Source organism: Lampetra planeri, chromosome 1, assembly GCF_965212315.1.
Source record: "Lampetra planeri chromosome 1, kcLamPlan1.2.h2, whole genome shotgun sequence".
Taxonomy (NCBI): domain Eukaryota; kingdom Metazoa; phylum Chordata; class Hyperoartia; order Petromyzontiformes; family Petromyzontidae; genus Lampetra; species Lampetra planeri.
This window is the reverse complement of record NC_136107.1, coordinates 3,141,795-3,147,048: the sequence shown is the minus strand read 5'-3', so window position 1 is coordinate 3,147,048 and position 5,254 is coordinate 3,141,795. Positions and strand designations below refer to the sequence as shown.

Genomic DNA, 5,254 nt, shown 5'->3' with positions numbered 1-5,254 from the left:
CGTCGGAGGCCGTTGGACTGCGAGAAGGGCTGCGCGCAGAACGAGAGTGAGCGAGAGAGTGAGCGGGAGCGAGAGGGGGGTTTACATAAAGCAAAGTAAAAAAAATACGAAATGATCAACGAAGCAAAGTGTCGACTACACCGAGCATCTTCTTGTTTCCACTGATCGTAAAAAAAAGAGACGGAGAGAGAGGTGGGAGGAGGGGAGGGAGACGGAGGGAGAGATGGGAGGACGAGGGCATCGGACGTGACGAGAGAAGAGGCACAGAAAACTAAAACTATGAATTTCGATTTAAAGCTTTCGTGACTGCAGGGATTCATCTTCTTGGCTCTTTCGGTAAAGTCACGTAGAATGGAAATAATTCAGACTGTCTCCTCGACAGACCTGTTCTCCACCTGAGGACGGCTGCTTGCGTTGTGGCCGAAACGTCGTGAGAATTCATTTATTATGTTATATTTTTGTTTATTTTTTTATTTACATTCTACGTGACTTTACCGAAAGAACCAAGAAGATAAAACTATGAAGTTATGTTTTTATTTTACCAGGTAAGGCCTTCTTCTGTAGCTGCTATACAACATTTTTTTTCAGGAGCGACCTGTCCACAAATGATGGCTCAACGAAGTGGCTTATCACGTGGACATTTTAAATAAAGATTCTGATTCTGATTTTAGCAGCCACATACTTAAAACGCGTGGTGTTGATTCTGAACGTGAAGTGAAAAACCGGAGAACCCGGAGAAAAATCCACGCGACCACGAGGAGAGAGAGAGCGACACTCGGACTCCAAATACAGGGTGTTTGAAAAGATAGACCCAATTTCAAAGCAGTATATTTCACGATGGCAACATGGTACAATGATACAAAACATTACAAACGGTTTATTGAGTTATCAAGTTTTACTAACCATTTTATGAAAACTCTATGTGCCCTCCACCTGCGATACGGACAGCATCGAGACGATAGTTGAATTCGTCCCAAACGCCTCTCTTCTCACGTTGTCCTCTGAGGTGCGTGGTCGCCCTGTGCTCTTCCCCTTACATCAACAACCCGTTTCCTCAAATTGTCAACTGGTATCAACAACGAATGCTCTTTGACATTGGCGGATCAATGCCAAAACGCCGTTGAAACGCACGCTGCACCGCAATTACGGATTCAGTCTTGCTGAACTGCAGAACGCAAAACGTCTTCTGTTGCGGGCTCACCGTCCTGCGAATAACTGAGGCTAGGGGCTGTTTGTGCGCTGGGAGAGGCATCTAGCGGTAATCATTTGAAACTCTATTGCCTGACCTTTCAAATGGTAAGAGTTTCCTTCATGGGCGGTTCGTGGTTGCAGAGATATAGCGATTTCAAATCGGGTCCATCTGTTTTAAACACCCAGCAGCAGGCATCGGTCTGTGTCTTGGGAACGAACTCACGCACCTCGTGCATTCCAGACCGAGGGAGTTGACATCTGGCAGCGATGGGGCTTGTGCCCTTCGAACACGCCCGCCGTGGCACCGGTTGCAATGAGAAGGTTTCATAGGAACGACGGATCACTTGGCACAGGAACTTGGGGGGCACGTGGGTGACAAGGGAGAGCCACCTCTGCTGGTGGATATGCAAGATACTTGTAAATGTTTTACATCTCCCAAAGCCATCAGCAAATATAAACCGCTGAAACAAAAATAAAGTGCTAACTTGTTCGCGTCTGTGGTGAGTGGTGCTTGTCCGAACACGTGAACTCATACAAGTTGCTTCGTCGTTTTTCTTCTTTTTAAACAATTAATTTGATCTCACCAAGGTGCGGCGGTTCCAGGATTTTTTGTCGTCGGAACGTCGCATTCGACTGGGCATGTCAAAGAGTGGCCCTGCTGAAGTTGTGCATGAAACATACGGCGAAATAACACCAAGTTCTTTGTCGAGAGGTCTCCGTGTTGATACCGACAATCTGTCGGCGTATATCCGCAGTGTTCGTCAATTTTTTGCGACAACAGATCTCCGATATTTTCGCGCGTGACTCACCTGTTGACCTTTGCGGGGCATTGCGTTTCAATGCGCGGAGCGCACCCATAGATGGTGCTGGATTGCATTGCAACAACAATTGATTACTTTATCTGGAAACGCATTACCCCGTGAGTGGAGAATTTAGCTACCTGAAAGGGGCACGTGGAACGAAACGTCAGACACGAAGCGGAGAGGTGTACAGCAACAACGGCGAATCCTCACGCGGGGCAACGATTTTTTTTATGTTCGATGCACACTCGCGAAACGTAACATTGCAGTTTTAAAACGCTTTTCCAAACGACGCATGTTTTCGTGCGACGCGTTTTACAAATCACACCCGACTTTCTTGAATTATGGGGGAAGCAGAAATACACTATTCGTCCTTAAAAGTTCAAAATCCTGAAAAAGTGCCGCGTGGAAACATGTGCCGAAAGAAGGTTAAAAAAAAGCGTGGAGATGCCGGGGATTGAACCCGGGGCCTCATACATGCAAAGCATGCGCTCTACCACTGAGCTACATCCCCTTGTGGGTATCCATGGCGAGCGTTGCCCCACTTGTAGTACACTCACGCCCGAGTGTTTGTCGCAATACTGTTGGGTTAGGGCACATGGTGGTGGTGGTAGTTTTATATTTCGATTTAAAGCTTTCGTGACTGCAGGGATTCATTTTCTTGCTTCTTTCGGTAAAGTCACGTAAAAGGGAAAAAAATAATAATAATAATAATAAAACATAACAAAATAAAAAAGTTTTATGTTGTTTGATTGCTCGCCGTTGTAACGTTCTGACCCCGGTGACTCTACTGGACGCCTGTGCAAAAAGAGCTTTATAGCTCATGCGATTCCTCCAGAATAAATAAATATTCTGAATATTCATTAACATCTTCACAATTAAAGGCCCGTCCTTAAGTGACGTCACGCACCTGGGGGGGGGTGTCAGACATTTGTGACGATGTGTGACGAGGGGGGGGGGGGGGTTGAGAAATGTGACGTCACATCAAAATGCGCAACTTTAAATAAATATAGACAGCACGTGCTACTTAATTAAATAGACTTTTTAATAAATGTTTTCTCATACAACATCAGAGTGCAGCGCCACATTAAATACGCACTACAATGACAAAAGTTGAAAGCGATTTGAAGCATTTTTTATTGGGGGGTGGGGGCAGAGCTGTGTGACGTCATATTTGAGGGGGGGGGGGGGGTCTGACTTTTTGTGACGCCGTGTGACGATGGGGGGGGGGGGTCAAAAATCGTCCAAAATCGCGTGACGTCATTTATGGACGGCCCCTAACCCTCTACCAGCCGACAAGACTTGTCACGTTTACAAAGTCATCATTTGCCCGTGGCCAATGTACCGATCAAATTCTGACCGATCAGGCCTCCTCCACCAGCGATTTAACTCCGTTCACGACTGAATTCAACATCAACGTACGACAGTGCTTCTACTCAAACGGCTGTGAGCTTCATCAAGTCACGAATTCGCAATTTGCGTGAAAAGCATCCACCTTGACATCACCGATCTCACAAATCACGGCTAATTTCCGTGTGTTTGTATCAGTATTGCCATCGTGTGTTTTTTTTTTACTTTAATGCACGGCTCACATATTCACACGCACTTCAATGCGCGATGCAGAACAAAGACGCTGAATTCAGATGGACATTCCAGCCTTCGTCCGTGCACAATGCCATTACACGCGAAAAGAGTGACGCAGTGCATTAACAGGGAAAATGTATTACGGAACAGAAATTATACGGAAAAACCCCATCCGTTTTCGCATAAACTTTTCAACCAAAAATATTATAACAAACAGAAGGAGCTGATGTTGTCTGTGTAGAAAATATTATTAGCGAAAACCAAAAGTGTAAATACTAAACGACAGCGAATTTTGAGTCCTCGTGTTATTTGCACGTTATAATAGAGGTTTTTTTGGGTTAGATCGCGTAAATAAATAAATGTGTCGTTAAAACCCTCCACCACCCGACACAGCCAACTAGTAAGGGTTGTCACGTAAACAGAACGTGGCCAATTCGTCACTAGTACAGCACTAGTGTATAGTGTAGTAGTGTAGTGTATAGTGTAGTGTATAGTAGTGTAGTGTATAGTGTAGTGTATAGTAGTATATTGTATAGTGTAGTGTATCGTGTAGTGTATAGTAGTGTAGTATATAGTGTAGTGTATAGTGTAGTGTATAGTAGTGTAGTATATAGTGTAGTGTATAGTGGTGTAGTGTATAGTGTAGTATACTAGTACAGCACACCGGTGTGTTGGAGAGCCAAGCCACAACATTAGCAATCTGGGAACGACGTTTCGCCAGTAATTACAACTAGCTTCATCAGGCGACAGCCAGGTTTGTGGAGAAGTCCACCTGTTTCGTTCCTTATAAAGAGGCGTAGATGTGGTGACCACGCTTCTGCGCTCTTGCGCAAAGTGGGGGGGGGGGGTGGAGGTTTAATCCAAAAAACCTCTTATGGATGATATTGGTCGCGAAAGCCTACGTGTTAAAAAAAAACCTCCATACCGTACTCCACACATTGTTAGAAGTTGACAGGTTCAGACACTGACGAATGAGATGGAACGAACGCTGAACACATCTTGGGTTTAGAAATGCCCTTTGTGAACTCTTAAGTTGTGCCACTCGACTTAAAACTTACTCGGATACTAAAGACACAGAATATACTTTTTCAAAGCATTACGTATCCGTGCGTATAATTCGCTGAGCAATAACAAATTAGTCTCATTAATATTGACGGGGTTTTTTCTGCACAACTGTGAACTGGGAACTATACGCCAATAATAGTAAAATATAAAATGTCCTGCCCATTCTCAATCCACTGCTGGATGAGAGCCTCTTCACACTCTGCTGGTCATTGGGGGAGGGTTCGTTTAGCCGTACTTGGCCAGGAATGTATCAGACAGTATGTACTCTATATGGGGTGGAGTGGTGGCACGGTGGTTTGCGCTCTGTTGCGCTGTGAACCTGGCCACCTGGGTTTGATTCCTGGCCATGGCAACCATCAGTGAGTGGGGGAGTAAAATCTGAACCGGACATTGGCTCTCTCTCACCACTGTACCTACATTTTATTACGATGATCAAATGATGCACAGTGTCCATTGTATGCGCATACACATTTACAGTACAGTGTACACACAATTTAGCGGTTAACTAGGTTACAGAATCTGTTAAGTAGCGAGGTGCGGTATTGTTGAGTGCCTTTCATCGACATACGGCAATGGCGTTGATCCCCCCAGGACTGAGGCTACATGTTATGAAT

General features: G+C 45.0%; 1 non-coding gene across 1 annotated transcript; it reads right to left on the bottom strand.

Annotated features, from left to right (window-relative positions):
* Positions 1-2,433: 2,433 nt before the first annotated feature.
* On the bottom strand, positions 2,434-2,505 carry TRNAA-UGC (transfer RNA alanine (anticodon UGC)). The gene has a single exon. It is a non-coding gene; the product is annotated as a tRNA-Ala (tRNA).
* Positions 2,506-5,254: the final 2,749 nt, after the last annotated feature.